This window comes from Tamandua tetradactyla, chromosome 8 (genome assembly GCF_023851605.1).
Source record: "Tamandua tetradactyla isolate mTamTet1 chromosome 8, mTamTet1.pri, whole genome shotgun sequence".
Classification (NCBI taxonomy): domain Eukaryota; kingdom Metazoa; phylum Chordata; class Mammalia; order Pilosa; family Myrmecophagidae; genus Tamandua; species Tamandua tetradactyla.
This window is the reverse complement of record NC_135334.1, coordinates 79209900-79226756: the sequence shown is the minus strand read 5'-3', so window position 1 is coordinate 79226756 and position 16857 is coordinate 79209900. Positions and strand designations below refer to the sequence as shown.

Here is a 16857-nt window from a genome sequence, read left to right as displayed (position 1 = left end):
TTAGAGCATCTTTATATTCTCCCAATTATTTCACACACTCATTAAAATCTCTTATTTCTTCTTTTCTTTAAATAACAACAAAGAAATCTATATTATATTAACAGATCTGATTTTTTCTGAGTTCCAAGCATATTATATTTGAAATGATTCCTGAAAAACTCTACCTGGATATTTTGCAAAAATCTATGGATAACACTTCAAATATAAACATACTTTGAAAATTCTTAAAACCCACTCCTTCCCATTTTCCTCCTTAATTTCTTGGTAAAGGTTTCATTCTTTCTATCAGCCAAGCTCAGAAGCAGGTTGTCATTTCTAACCCCGTGATGTGAGATTCAAGTTCTTGTTTCATTAATCATTTTTCAGTTTGTGACACATCACCTTGTCCTACCAGTGCAAACATTGAATAATGAATCCTCAAATGCCTTTCTTTATTCATTAGTCCCCTACATTAATACTTACTGTAATTCTTACTCTTTCCTTTGATTTTTGAAACATCTGTTCTATCTATTTCTTCCTGTCCACCTTGAACGCAGGAACTAGCTTTGGTTTCAAGGAAGGGCACAATATCTTAGGTGCAGGCAAATGCCTAGTGCAGCTGCAGAGCTATAGAAAGACCCTACAGAAGAGGAAGCAGCCTTCAGAAAGGTCCTGGAGCACTTGCTCTACGCATCTTTGTCATCCAAAACTGTTGATGCCAGGCTTTCTCAGAGAAGGGAAATACATATTGGTGGTATACCAGTCAAAGCCCTTGTGATAAAAAGAAAAGTGCCCATCTTTGGATGGGACTCCTATGACAGATTAGCTCACAACCTGATTATTACGAGAGAATCTCCAGGATGTTGGTGTGCAATAAGGAACCCAGATGACCGCACTAAAGACAGATCAGCTGCTCAGTCTTAAAGACGTGGAATGGGACTCATAGGCCCAAACTCTTGCTGTACCCCAAGGTACAGGCCTTATTCACATTCTTGTCCAGGCTAACAGGACATTTATCCTGCATCCTAAGCTTGAATGTGTGTTTCTCTTTTGGACTCCTTTGAAGATCTTGTTTTCTTTTTGAAGAACAGTCAGAACAGTTCCAACTTTCCATATTTTCCTGGTGGTCACCCCCTGCTCCACCCAGGCCCCACTCTACCTCCCATTAGAACAGGAAATTCAGCCTCTTCCAAAGAACCCAAAGCAGAGAAAACACATGTGAACCTTCACAAAAAGAACAACAGCAAACAGTCTAGTAAGATGACGGACACTATGCCCTTAAAGTGAAATTCTTGTTTGGATTCATCTAAACACAGTTTCCACTGAGATATCCCTTCCAAACTCTGAAGGAGGATGTGTTTATAAAGTTGTGCTTAAGGCTGAGAGCATGGACTCTAGGGACAGCTCTGGTGTACGGTCTTGGCCTCACCACTTTCTGGGTTTCTAATCTTTATTTTTATAATTTTATTAATATGTATTTCATTTAACCGACATATCAAAAACCTTAAAATTTGAACATGTAATCAGTGTAAGTATTTTTGAGATTTTTTTTCTGTACTAAGTCTTCAAAATTTACACCTACAGCACTTCTCAATTTGGACTAGCCATTTTCAAGTACTCAACAGCCTCGTGTACCTAGTGGCTACCATATTGCTCCCATTAGTATAGCCTAATTATAAAGTCTCCTGGGAGCAGATGTCCAGATATCTTACAGCTCTAGATACAGTGATCTTTAGCATGTCTTGCTTAAAAACAATGACCAAAAATTGTTGTTCTATTTTCAAAAGAAGTCATCAAATAGTAGGTTGATAGGAAGTTAAGGCTCCTAAGGCTTTGGAGAGTTTCCTCATAGCTTTCCCATAAGATCTTTCTGGATTCTGTTTATGTTTTTATTGTTGTTCTTACTTTATTTAATTTTAGGCCTCAAAGCATATTGATATCAAAACCACTTGCCTATTTCCTTTTTTTTGATTGACATAGACTGAACTCACTGATTACAACCAATAGAAAGAATGGGCTTTAATGACCTTCGCTAAACTTGTGCTTTCCTTTTCTTAGATGTCATTAAGGAGATTTCCAAGAAAGAAGAGAAAGAGAGTGTCTACTCCTACTCTGGGTTTATTTTTCTTTATAACATCCTGGTTGATAATATGCTCAATTTCTTTTTAGCATCCTGGTTGATAACATTATGATCAATTAGTCAGAATGTATGCTGTATAATGTTATGTGATCAATTTATTCCTCTATCAGAAAGTTTATTAGTCTCATTAATAATTTGCTCATTTTAACTTTCTATTTTTTTTGCTTTTTATTATTTATTTATACTTAAAACACTCTAATAGAGGTATATTCACACACACTAAGTCTTCAAAATCTGATGTGTATTTATACCTACAGCAAATCTCAATTTGGACTAACCACCTTTCAGGTACTCAATAGCCATGTATTGCTAGCAAACTATCCAAAGTTTACAATCTGTATATTCAGAGTTCTTTAGTCATCACTACAATCAATTTTAGAATTTTTTCTTTATGGCTAAAAGAAAAGCCCCATATACCTTGTACCTCATTTCTTTCTAACCTTGATCAAATATCTCTGCTTCCTTTTGCTTCACTCTTATTACCTGCAAAATGAGGATAACAGTATTACATAACCTTCGGTATTTTTTTAAAGAATGAAATGTAATAATGAATTTAAAACACGCAGTATCATGCCTGACATATGATAAATGCTGAGTTAAACTTAGGTATCATTATTGCTGTTTGTGGTTTTTGTCATTACTGCTATCATTATTATTTTAAAGCTTCACTGGGGCAAGTCTAAGTGTTCAATGAAAACCTGAGGTGAATTGCATTTAGGACATCTATTTCTGTGTTGCTACATCCCTGTATAACATTTTAAGATATTCTGGATTTCCATCTTAATCAGGTTAAATTACATTGCAACCATCATCGCTATTTCCTCTACTCTAGCCTCCAAATACCTTCTCATCTGCATCCCTAGCCTCCTGAGTTGGCAGTACTGATGTCCCTGTTCTTCAGACTCTTTGTTCTCCTGGCCATGGGGGCCAATGCTGCCCTGCAAATCACCATCTGACTGTTTATTTCTCTGTTCAAGTCCATGTACTACCTGCACAGACTCCTCAACTTGCTGGACATTGCCCTTTGTCTCACTGTCATCCCCAAGGTCTTGGCCATCTTCTGGTTTGACCTCAGATCCATCAGCTTTTTTGTCTGCTTCCTTCAGATGCTCATCATGAATAGTTTCCTGAACATGGAGACCTGCATATTCATGCTTATAGCCTGTGGCTGCTATGTGGTCATTTGCCACTCTCTGCAATACCCATCCATCATCAATTCATGGCTAGTGCTGTGATTTTTTGTGTGGCTTGGAATGGCCCTCTTGCTGTACCTATCCATTTACTCTCTCCCCGACTCAGATGCTACACAAGAAATGTTATCAGGAACTATGTTTTCAGTCAGGCTACAATGGCTCAGCAGGCAGAGTTCTCACCTGCCATGCTGGAGACCCAGGTTCGATTTCTGGTGCCTGCTCATGCAAAAAAAAAAAAAAAAAAAAGGACTACATTTGCACTAATATATCTGTGTCCAAACTCTCCTGTGACGACATCACCTTCAATCAGCTCTACCAGTTTGTGGTAGGTTGGGTTTTCTTGGGCTCTGTCCTCCTCCATATTGTTGTCCGACTGCTTTATTCCGAAAGCTCAAGATCAAGGCGCAGGGAGCTATGCCCAAAGCTCTGGGCCCCTATGGTTCCCATTTCACCCTTCTCTTTCAGCACAGTCCTGCTTGTTCTCCTTATCACTAATTTGGCCAGAAAGTGAATTTCTCCAGATGTGTCCGTTCTGCTCAACCACTTGCTCTGAACCCCATTGTTTATGGTATAAAAGAACAAAGGAAATCAAGCAGGAAATCCAGAAACAGTTAAGAAGGTTTTAGGAAGTAAAATGGATAGCTTTGGGGGATGATATCGATAACTGGGGGTAATGTTCATGATGCATAGAAAATTTGATAATTATTACATGAGTAAGTTTGCATTGTGCTTTCCCAAATGTTTCACTTATTTGAAGAGATATCCAGGTCTTGGCTCTTGATTCCTAGTGCACTGTCTCGAAAAATTGTAATGCGTTTTTTTCAGTTTGGATTTACCTGGAAGTTTACTCAGAATTTATTAATCCATAATTACAGGAGCTTAATTTGGGTGAGATGGTCTCTTAATTGAATAACAAATATTATTTCAAACATGTAAATGGCTCTAGACTTCCTGACTTAAATAAATGTAGATTTGGTCTCTTCATTCAGCGCGACACTACTCAGCCTGGTTTTGTGCCCTGAATGGGACATTTGTGGTGATGTAGACACTGACTCAAGGACTGTGATTTTATAGTTCAGTGAGTGACATGTGCCATCCTCTCCCGCTTCTAGCCCTGCTAGGTCTCATTAATAATTTTACCTAATATTTCTCTGAATTGTGAATTTCTATGGTTCTTTTCTTCTTTCTACTGAATTTCTTCCATTTTAAAAGGGCATACTTGAATGTTTTTGGTTTTAAGTGAAAAACTATGACCTTTTCTTCATATGTACAAGAACTTTCTGAGTTCCTCCTATCTTTTTTTTTTATTAATTAAAAAAATAACTAACACAACATTTAGAAATCATTCCATTCTACATATACAACCAGTAATTCTTAATATCATCACACAGATGCATATTCATCATTTCTTAGTACATTTGCATCGATTTAGAAAAATAAAACGATAATAGAGAGAAAAAAATTTTTTAAAAATTAAAAAAATGAAAAATAAAAATAAATATAATAGCAAAAAAAAAAAACTATACCACAGATGCAGCTTCATTTGGTGTTTTAACATAATTACATTGCAATTGGGTAGTATTGTGTTGTCCATTTCTGAGTTTTTGTATCCAATCTTGTTGCACAGTCTGTATGCCTTCAGCTCCAGTTACCCATTATCTTACCCTATTTCTATCTCCTGATGGTCTCTGTTACCAATGACATATTCCAAGTTTATTCTCTAATGTCGGTTCACATCAGTGGGACCATAGAGTATTTGTCCTTTAGTTTTTGGCTAGTCTCACTCAGCATAATGTTCTCTAGGTCCATCCACGTTATTACATGCTTCATAAGTTTATTCTGTCTTAAAGCTGCATAATATTCCATCATATGTATATACCACAGTTTGTTTAGCCACTCGTCTGTTGATGGACATTTTGGATGTTTCCATCTCTTTGCAATTGTAAATAATGCTGCTATAAACATTGGTGTGCAAATGTCCGTTTGTGTCTTTGCCCGTAAGTCCTCTGAGTAGATACCTAGCAATGGTATTGCTGGGTCATATGGCAATTCTATATTCAGCTTTTTGAGGAACCGCCAAACTGCCTTCCACAGTGGTTGCACCATTTGACATTCCCACCAACAGTGGATAAGTGTGCCTCTTTCTCCACATCCTCTCTAGCACTTGCCATTTTCTGTTTTGTTGATAATGGTCATTCTGGTGGGTGTGAGATGATATCTCATTGTGGTTTTGATTTGCATTTCTCTAATGGCCAGGGACATTGAGCATCTCTTCATGTGCTTTTTGGCAATTTGTATTTCCTCTTCTGAGAGGTGTCTGTTCAAATCTTTTTCCCATTTTGTAATTGGGTTTGCTGTCTTTTTGTTGTTGAGTTGAACAATCTCTTTATAAATTCTGGATACTAGACCTTTATCTGATATGTCATTTCCAAATATTGTCTCCCATTGTGTAGGCTGTCTTTCTACTTTCTTGATGAAGTTCTTTGATGCACAAAAGTGTTTAATTTTGAGGAGCTCCCATTTATTTATTTATTTCTTCAGTGCTCTTGCTTTAGGTTTAAGGTCCATAAAACCGCCTCCAATTGTAAGATTCATAAGATATCTCCCTACATTTTCCTCTAACTGTTTTATGGTCTTAGACCTAATGTTTAGATCTTTGATCCATTTTGAGTTAACTTTTGTATAGGGTTTAAGATACGGGTCCTCTTTCATTCTTTTGCATATGGATATCCAGTTCTCTAGGCGCCATTTATTGAAGAGACTGTTCTGTCCCAAGTGAGTTGGCTTGACTGCCTTATCAAAGATCAAATGTCCATAGATGAGAGGGTCTATATCTGAGCACTCTATTCGATTCCATTGGTCGATATATCTATCTTTATGCCAGTACCATGCTGTTTTGACCACTGTGGCTTCATAATATGCCTTAAAGTCAGGCAGCGTGAGACCTCCAGCTTTGTTTTTTTCCCTCAAGATACTTTTAGCAATTTGGGGCACCCTGCCCTTCCAGATAAATTTGCTTATTGGTTTTTCTATCTGAAAACTAAGTTGTTGAGATTTTGATTGGTATTGCATTGAATCTGTAAATCAATTTAGGAAGAATTGACATCTTAACTATATTTAGTCTTCCAATCCATGAACACGGTATGCCCTTCCATCTATTTAGGTCTTCTGTGATTTCTTTTAACAGTTTTTTGTAGTTTTCTTTGAATAGGTCCACTGTCTCTTTAGTTAAATTTATTCCTATGTATTTTATTCTTTTAGTTGCAATTGTAAATGGAATTCATTTCTTGATTTCCACCTCAGCTTGTTCATTGTTAGTGTATAGAAACACTACAGATTTTTGAATGTTGATCTTGTAACCTGCTACTTTGCTGTACTCATTTATTAGCTCTAGTAGTTTTGCTGTGGATTTTTCAGGGTTTTTGACATATAGTATCATATCATCTGCAAACAGTGATAGTTTTACTTCTTCCTTTCCAATTTTGATGCCTTGTATTTCTTTTTCTTGTCTAATTGCTCTGGCTAGGACCTCCAACATGATGTTGAATAACAGTGGTGATAATGGACATCCTTGTCTTGTTCCTGATCTTAGGGGGAAAGTTTTCAATTTTTCCCCATTGAGGATGATATTAGCTGTGGGTTTTTCATATATTCCCTCTATCATTTTAAGGAGGTTCCCTTGTATTCCTATCTTTTGAAGTGTTTTCAACAAGAAAGGATGTTGAATCTTGTCAAATGCCTTTCTGCATCAATTGAGATGATCATGTGATTTTTCTGCTTTGATTTGTTGATATGGTGTATTACATTAATTGATTTTCTTATGTTGAACCATCCTTGCATACCTGGGATGATCCTACTTGGTCATGATGTATAATTCTTTTAATGTGTTGCTGGATTCAGTTTGCTAGAATTTTCTTGAGGATTTTTGCATCTATATTCATTAGAGAGATTGGTCTGTAGTTTTCTTTTTTTGTAATATCTTTGCCTGGTTTTGGTATGAGGGTGATGTTGGCTTCATAGAATGAATTTGGTAGCTTTCCCTCCACTTCAGTTTTTTTGAAGAGTGTGAGCAGGGTTGGTACTAATTCTTTCTGGAATGTTTGGTAGAATTCACATGTGAAGCCATCTGGTCCTGGACTTTTCTTTCTGGGAAGCTTTTGAATGATTGATTCAATTTCTTTACTTGTGATTGGATTGTTGAGGTCATCTATTTCTTCTTGAGTCAAAATAGGTTGTTCATGCCTTTCTAGGAACTTGTCCATTTTATCTACATTGTTGTATTTATTAGCATAAAGTTGTTCATAGTATCCTGTTATTACCACCTTTATTTCTGTGAGGTCAATGGTTATGTCTCCTCTTCCATTTCTGATCTTATTTATTTGCATCCTCTCTCTTCTTCTTTTTGTCAATCTTGCTAAGGGCCCAACAATCTTGTTGATTTTCTCAAAGAACCAACTTCTGGTCTTATTGATTTTCTCTATTGTTTTCATGTTCTCAATTTCAATAATTTCTGCTCTAATCTTTGTTATTTGTTTCCTTTTGCTTGCTTTGGGGTTAGTTTGCTATTCTTTCTCCAGTTCTTCCAAGTGGACAGTTAATTCCTGAGTTTTTGCCCTTTCTTCTTTTTTGATATAGGCATTTAGGGCAATAAATTTCCCTCTTAGCACTGCCTTTGCCGCGTCCCATAGGTTTTGATATGTTGTGTTTTCGTTTTCATTCGCCTCGAGATATTTACTAATTTCTCTTGTAGTTTCTTCCTTGACCCACTGGTTGTTTAAGAGTGTGTTGTTGAGCCTCCACGTATTTGTGAATTTTCTGGCACTCTCCTTATTATTGATTTCCAACTTCATTCCTTTATGATCTGAGAAAGTGTTTTGTATGATTGCAGTCTTTTTAAATTTGTTGAGACTTGCTTTGTGACCCAGCTTATGGTCTATCTTTAAGAGTGATCCAGGAGCACTTGAGAAAAAGGTGTATCCTGCTGTTGTGTGGTGTAATGTCCTATAAATGTCTGTTAAGTCTAGCTCATTTATTGTAATATTCAAATTCTCTGTTTCTTTATTGATTCTCTGTCTAGATGTTCTGTCCATTGATGAGAATGGGGAATTGAAGTCTCCAACTATTATGGTAGATGTGTCTATTTCCCTTTTCAGTAATTGCAGTGTATTCCTCATGTATTTTGGGGCATTCTGTTTCGGTGTATAAATATTTGTGATTGTTATGTCTTCTTGTTTAATTGTTCCTTTTCTTAGTAGATAGTATCCTTCTTTGTCTCTTTTAACTGTTTTACATTTGAAGTCTAATTTGTTGGATATTAGTATAGGCACTCCTGCTCTTTTCTGGTTGTTATTTGTATGAAATATCTTTTCCCAACCTTTCACTTTCAACCTATGTTTATCTTTGGGTCTAAGATGTGTTTCCTGTAGACAGCATATAGAAGGATCCTGTTTTTTAATCCAATCTGCCAGTCTTTGTCTTTTGATTGGGGAATTCAGTCCATTAACATTTAGTGTTATTACTGTTTGGGTAATACTTTCCTCTACCATTTTGCCTTTTGTATTATATATATCATATCTAATTTTCCTTCTTTCTACACTCTTCTCCACACCTCTCTCTTCTGTCTTTTCATATCTGACTCTAGTGCTCCCTTTAGTACTTCTTGCAGAGCTGGTCTCTTGGTCACAAATTCTCTCAGTGACTTTTTGTCTGAAAATGTTTTAATTTCTCCCTCATTTTTGAAGGACAATTTTGCTGGATATAGGAGTCTTGGTTGGCAGTTTTCCTCTTTTAGTAATTTAAATATATCATCCCACTCTCTTCTAGCTTCCATGGTTTCTGTTGAGAAATCTACATGTAGTCTTATTGGGTTTCCCTTGTATGTGATGGATTGTTTTTCTCTTGCTGCTTTCAAGATCCTCTCTTTCTCTTTGACCTCTGACATTCTAACTAGTAAGTGTCTTGAAGAACACCTATTTGGATCTATTCTCTTTGTGGTGCGCTGTACTTCTTGGATCTGTAATTTTAGGTCTTTCATAAGAGTTGGGAAATTTTCAGTGATAATTCCTTCCATTATTTTTTCTCCTCCTTTTCCCTTCTCTTCTCCTTCTGGGACACCCACAACACAGATATTTGTGCGCTTCACATTATCATTCAATTCCCTGAGCCCCTGCTCAAATTTTTCCATTCATTTCCCTATAGTTTCTGTTTCTTTTTGGATTTCAGATGTTCCATCCTCCAGTTCACTAATTCTAACCTCTGTCTCCTGAAATCTACCATTGTAGATTTCCATTGTTTTTTTCATCTCTTCTACTGTATCTTTCATTCCCATAAGTTCTGTGATTTGTTTTTTCAGACTTTCCATTTCTTCTTTTTGTTCACCCCTTGCCTTCTTCATGTCCTCTCTCAATTTATTGATTTGGTTTTTGAAGAGGTTTTCCATTTCTGTTTGTATATTCAGAATTAGTTGTCTCAGCTCCTGTATCTCCTTTGAACTATTGGTTTGTTCCTTTGACTGGGCCATATCTTCAATTTTCCTGTGTGATTTGTTATTTTTTGCTGGTGTCTGGACATTTAATCAGATTTCCTGGAGTGTGAGACCCAGCAGGTTGAAAGACTTTCCTGTGAAGTCTCTGGGCTCTGTTTTTCTTATCCTGCCCACTATGTGGCACTTGTCTGTCTGCGGGTCCCACCAGCAAAAGAGGTTGTGGCTCCTTTTACTTTGAAAGTCTCTCCCTGCTGTGTGAGTGGTGGAGACAGAGGAAAGGTTGTAGGCTGGTTTTAATGGCTTCAAATTGCAAAGTCCTGGGATCTGAATTCCCTGAGAGAGGGACTCCACCTGAGTTGTGTTTCACCCCTCCCGTGGGGAAGGTTCATGTGGTAGAGCGCCCTGAAAACAGCCTGTTTCTGTGTTTGGGGCAGTTGCACCTTGTGTCATCCCGGCACTGAGCCCAGAGGCAACTGAGCCTCCATAGAAGCAGCCGCAAAAGGCTCTGTTTCGCCCCTGTTCCTCTTTTTCAGTTAGCCCAATAGGCAACTTCCACCTTGATCAGTTTCACCTGAGCTGGGGGCCTACTTGTAGTAGTCAGAATTTGTCCATTAACGCCACTATTGGTGTTTGGTTGGGCTCAGTCCCCACTACTGTTTGGAGTCTCTTTCCTTTCCCTCCGGGTAGCCGCCTGTGGGGGAAGGGTGCCAGTCGCCGGCTGCGGCTTGGGCAACTCGCCATCTGAGACCCGTCACCGGACCCGGAAGCCACCTGTAGGGGAGGGGCGCCGGTCGCCGGCCGCCACAGCTTGGGAATCTTGCCGATCCGAGACTTGTAGCCGGTCGGGGAAGCCGCCCGCGAGGGAGGAGTGTCAGCCGCCGGCCGCCGCGGCTTGGGAAACTCGCCACTCCGAGATTCCCAGCCCATCCGGGAAGGAGGGAGGGAGGGAGGGGCGCCGGCCGCCAGCCGCCGTGGCCCGGGTAAGCACGCACGACTCAGGGAGCTCACCGCAGCGGATTCTCGCAGCCGGACCAGCCAATCCAGACTGGGGTACACTGTGTGTCTGGTCCCTACTGTGGCCCCGGGAGCTGTTCTGCACTGTTTCTGGTTATTTAGTAGTTGTTCTGCAGCAGGAACTAAGATGCACGCACCTTACTAAACCGCCGTCTTGGCCCCTCTCAGTTCCTCCTAGCTTACCTTCCTTTTTATCACATTTCAGACATCATGTGCATCTCTACCCTCTCCTGCCAATCTTAGATATAGTTAAATTTTCTTTTATCCTACTTTCTATCTTGTTGCATCAGCCATTTTATCCTGCATTAGGGCCAGCACAAGTTTCCATAGGTTCCAGATTTTTAATTGGTGGGTTTGTTGAACAAGCAATAAAAGCATGCCTGAATATGCTTGAGGTTCAGCTGTTGGCCAGTAGTACCTGGGATTAATTTTCACTGGTCACCAGGTCCCTTTTTTGGATAGTAATTGAGAGCTTCAATATACTACCTATAAGTGTCACTTGAGCATATCTTCTAATACAGCTGATCAATGATGAAACCAACCATTCTTGGGGAACTTATGAGATACTCTTTCATTTCTATAGTACTCTCTTTCATCTAAGTAATAGCTTTGACTTCCTTTCTCTTCTCTCTTTTACAACAACCAGGACTGATGTTAAGTAAAATATAAAACTTTTCACTCTCCTACTCACCCAACATTCCAGTCATTTTCTATATTACAGTTTTCAGATTATGCCCCCTGATTTTTTTCTTAACATCTATGCTCAAGTATCCTTTTCCACACAGAATACCTAACACCAGTTCTTCATTTGACAAACCATGCCCATTCTAAATGTCTCAGTTTAAACTCCACTAACTCCACAATGCCTTCCTTACTCCCTTCAATGGAATTGATTTCACTATTTTGAGCCACATGTATCTCCCCCTGATACTCGATTATTGACTCCTGTCATGTAAAGTATTAGTATTTTATTCATCTTTTTAACTTTACATATTTTTAGTCCTGTTAATAAAATGCTTTATATACTGCAATTATTTTTGCTGAATAAATTTAAATAATTCATGTGTATACATCTTGTTTTTTTAATTCCTTTGAAAACTCTTAAGGCAAGAATCAAATTGTTAATATGATGTGTTCCCCTTTTTTTTGTATGCCATATGACAGGGTCACATTTCATTATTTTTCCATGTGAGTATCCCATTATTACAACACCATTTGCTGAAGTTTTCTTTTGTTTGTTTGTTTTTTTTGGGAAGTGCAAGGACACAGGAATTGAACCCAGGTCTCCCATATGGCAGGCAAGAATTCTACCACTGAACTCCCCTTTACCCCCAATATAAGGTATTCTTCAAAGCACCTTACAAAATGCTTGGTACAACTTTCAGTTTAATGAAATTTTACATACCAGGATGCTAGGAGTTCTCATTTTGGAATGAGATTGACCTTTATTTACATATCAGTTACACAAATTTGGCCAAGATGTATGTACTTGGGTTCACCTATTTCAGTACTAGTGTTCTTATATAAAACAAATGATAATTATTGTTATATAATTTTACTAAGCTTTTAATGACTTAATTCAAGGAAATTTTTTTCAGTCAGAAACTGAAACATGGTAAAACTTATAACTGAGATCTGATTTTATTATTTTACTGCCATAATTGCTTCCTCTGTGTTCTTCATTATTCTATACACCATGCATTTAAAGAGGTAATGGCCCTATATTTTGGGCTCTCCTGGGTCTCCTCTGCTATTTGTAGATCACCGTGCATCATTCTTTTATAAAATTCTTCCCTTATTCTAAGTCTGTAGTGTTTGTTATGCTGTGACACTTAAGTCCCTCCTTGTCCGAAGTCATCTACTAACATCTTGTCTGGCCACCTCACTTCAAATTTAGTCCCAGGTCTCCCAGTCTGGCTGAACTGGGTTCAGACTGAATGCACTGCTCTTCAAAATGAACTACTGGGGGCTGTCACTGAACAGAGACCAAAAAACAAATGGTATCACAAATCAACCAGTGAGGGATGTTTGCTTATAGATTGGCTACAATGTATCATTTTAGTATCTATCAATACTGGTAATAAGCAGCATTAGTATACATTAGAAATTTTCATATTCTTTACACTTTACCTCTTGAAATACAAAAATACTTGGTAGATTGTCCACATTGAGTATTACTTTTCTGATTTCTGTACATCGAGGATTTCCTTTTTACAGTACTTTTTGAATTCATCTTATCTAAAGTCCTCTTTGATTCCTCTCAAAGGCTCTTTGAGAATAGGTATCAATGATTTGCTTAAATTCATTTAACTATAAGAAGTTTCCTCCTGGAACACAAATGAGGAAATGTCTCTTCCTCTGAGATTTAAAAAGAATTCTTCTCACCTGTCTGCAATCTTTTTCTTTGGGCCAATTTGGAAACACTTTCCAATGAATTAATAGTCCAGTGCTAAGTGCAATAATTTTAATAGCAATCCAGTTTGGGGCCGACAGGCATTATAGGTCTAAGAAAAATAGATTGCTCATTTGCCATTCCATGTAGTTTTCCATTCCTTCAGGGTGTGTCTTCTCCATGATCTTATAAATTCTATTAGGTCAGTATTTGTTTTGCTCATTTTTGCATTTCCTACTGAAGTGATAAAGATAAAAACATAATGACATTTGGGAAATGTTTGTGGGATAGATGAATAAAATGTGGACTTTAGTAGCATGCGAGAATGGAATGATACATGCAATGAAGTACATATATAATGGACTAGAGAGGTTTATATACAATAGTAGAATATGGTACTAAATTTCAGATATCCATCTCCAGTACGAACAAACACTTCAATTCTTAGAATTTGGGGATGCGCCGGAGGAAGTGAAATAAGCCCGTATTTTTTCTTTCTCTTTGTGTTTAAATGCAAACATCTTTCCTTCACATTTGCAGCGTATAGGTTTGTAAAGATTTGGATAGTATTTGTAGATGTTTTCTTGTAGGTACATGATAATTCAGGGAGGGGAGACAATAAAGGCAGAAAACCCAAAACATGTCTGTATCTTTTGACCTACAGTAGAGGCATTGTTATGGCTAGAGGAATTTCATGTGACCCCAGCTGTGAGCATAAAGCAGTGAGAAGTTGAGGAGTCACATACTAGCTCTTGACTACTGACTGAATAAGACTTTAGTTTGGAGAAATTTATTCATAGGTTCATTTGCAAATTGTTTAAGAGTTTAGCAGAAATAATGCTTTGTGTTACAGTTTGTTTCTATTGTTTATGTAAGAGAATGAGTACGCATTCTCTTGTCCTGTGAAGAGTGAAAGATCTGACTGGGAAGACATATTTTTTTTGGGAATGCCCTGTGGATCAATCCAAAACCTGGAAAGTGCAGCTCAGGTCTGTGTTTAGAAGGGAGACTGAAAGAAGAACCTGGGAGAGGAGGCTCATTATTCAACTTTTGCTTAGAAATCAGGCGATTTTTTTTCTGCCAGATCTTGAGAGTTCATGAATGCATACTACTTTGTTGTATTTCTTCCTAAGCTTTAATATTACTAGGGAAAATGTCAATTAAACTAAGAACTGTAGCTCCAGGTAGAAAGATAAAACAGTGAGAATATGGTAGCCTTAGAGCTTTAAGCATTGATTGAAGGAAATATTTTCCAACCTGGCAGGGACAGGGAGGGAAGTAGTTTAGTGTTTAAATGAGAACACTAGTCTTTCTGACTTATGGAGCTGTGTCTCAAACTGGGCTAACTCAGGCAGGATAGGATAATGATTTGTCTGAAATCAGTGCCCAAATACAGATATTTGAAAAAGAGAGGATTTTCCTTTCCTAATGGGGAAATTTTTCATAATATAAGATTGTTTCTTCCCCCACACCTGTGGTAGTAATGGAACTGTGTGCAGAAATACCCATTCATAAGAGAGGATACTTCCTGTGCTTTGGGGGAAAACATGGCAAAATTGACAACTCCTGTTGCCGTTCTCAAGGACTCATCTAAAAAGAAATGAAATTCCAATTTAAGAATAGTTGAGTTCTTCGGCAGCCTACCATGTGTCCTTTTTTGAACCACTGATCAATCAGCCCCTGCTTTTCTACCCAGGGAGACAAGAGTATTTGAGACAGCAGTTACCAAATCAATAAAGTGAGAGATACTATAAGGCAAAGTGAGCTTGGAATCTTCCTATTCCCACTCAGTTTTTTCTTGCTGTGATGTACTTGCTGTTCTATTATTCCCTCTAAAAAATCTTCAGAAGGTTCTGAGATTTGAGGTGAAGCAGAGGCTTGAAATGCTGCTGACTGAGAACACTTACGAAAGAGATTATCAGGAGTTTAGGGTGTTGAATGGGTTCAGAAGAGAAATGGGAGATGAGACATTCTAACTTTTTCTAGGATTGTGATAACAGGGAACATGTCACCCTAAAGACAAAGTAAGGTAAATGATTTTAGGAAAATGAAGTAGGAGGAACAGTTTGGTTTCAAGAAAAGCTTGTGTCTCATAGGCATGAGACAAAGCAAAAATATGACTTTGAATTACTGAATTTATGAAACAATGGAAGGTGAGTCTGAGTTCTACTTTAGCCATAAATCTATGGGAAGTAAAGATAATTTATTATTATTATTATTATTATTTGCATGGACAGGCACTAGGAATTGAACCTGGGTCTCTGGCATAGCAGATAAAAACTCTGCCACTGAGCCACCATTGCCCACCTTAGAATGATTTTTTTAACAGAACGATAGCATAATCTAAATTGCATTTTATTCAGATTTTTATGGAAGAAGTGTTGCTGATGTATTTGAGGGGTTTCACTGAAGGGAGATCATTCATTCCAGGAGATTATTAAAGGAATTATGTCAAAGAATGAATTCATGTCTGCTTTATTTCAGTTAGACCTAGCCCTTTTCTTTCTCTATCAGCCATGGTGCTGTCTCCTAGAAATATAGGCACCAATATAACCAAGTTCTTGATCATTTGCTTCCCAGGGATTTAGGACACAGTGAGTGCATTTTCAGTCTGTGCCCATGATCCCACACTCATTTTTGTTTCTTGGAGACAATTTTGTGATGCAGGGGACCTGGAGCTACCTGCTCAACATTATCTCCTAATCGATCTTCTTTTCTGCATCATAGTCACTCCCCAAAGTAAACACTTTACAGATACTCTTCCAGGCACTCAGTTTTACTTTCTTTTTTATAAATGACAGCTTTCATTTATTGTGCTATCCATTAACACAACAATTTTTTTTGACCAACTTATGATCATCTGGTATTTTAATGTAATTTTGAGACGTGTTCACACACAATAGAAACTATCTGAAGTATATATTCACTGGTTTAGAGTATCATGACCTAGTTGTGCATCTATTCCCATGATCAAATTTAGAGCATTTCATTACCTCAGAAAAGAAATAAATGCTCCCTATCCCCCATATTTTTGATCCATAGTTATTGGTGTGGTCCATTTGTTACTGTTGATGGAAATGCATTAAATTTACTGTTACCTATAATCCATAGCTTGAAATAGGTATATTTCTATCCATGAACTCTTCTGCTATCTTTTCATAATAATGTCACACATTTGCTTCATCCTGAGGGCTGTGCTGCATTTGCAGTCAGGAGGTGCAGCTACCAAGGCTTTGAGTACTTGTGGTTCCCATCTCATCCTTATACTTTTCTTTTACACACTGCTGCTAGTCTTCATCTTCACAAACAAGGCAGGGAAAAAGTTGCCCCCAGAGGTACTGATTCTTCTCAGTGTCCTGCATCACCTCATCCCCACAGCTCTCAACCCCATACTTAATGGGGTATGAGCCCAGGAAATCAAGCAGAGGATTATCAAGCTACTCAAAGACCAGTATTGAGAGGTCAGATCTCTGGAATTATGGAAGCCTGGGCTCGTGATAATGATTATTTCATCTGAATGCCTCTAGGAGCACAATATGACATCCATGACGCTACCCTCATCTTGAACACAAATCTTCAATTACTATCACACTATTCACAAGGATATGACTAATCCCTGCTGAACCCACCTTTAGATATTCATTTTCTTCTTCAC

General features: G+C 37.9%; 1 pseudogene; it reads left to right on the top strand.

Annotated features, from left to right (window-relative positions):
* Positions 1-912: 912 nt before the first annotated feature.
* On the top strand, positions 913-16609 carry LOC143645211 (olfactory receptor 56A4-like; annotated as a pseudogene).
* Positions 16610-16857: the final 248 nt, after the last annotated feature.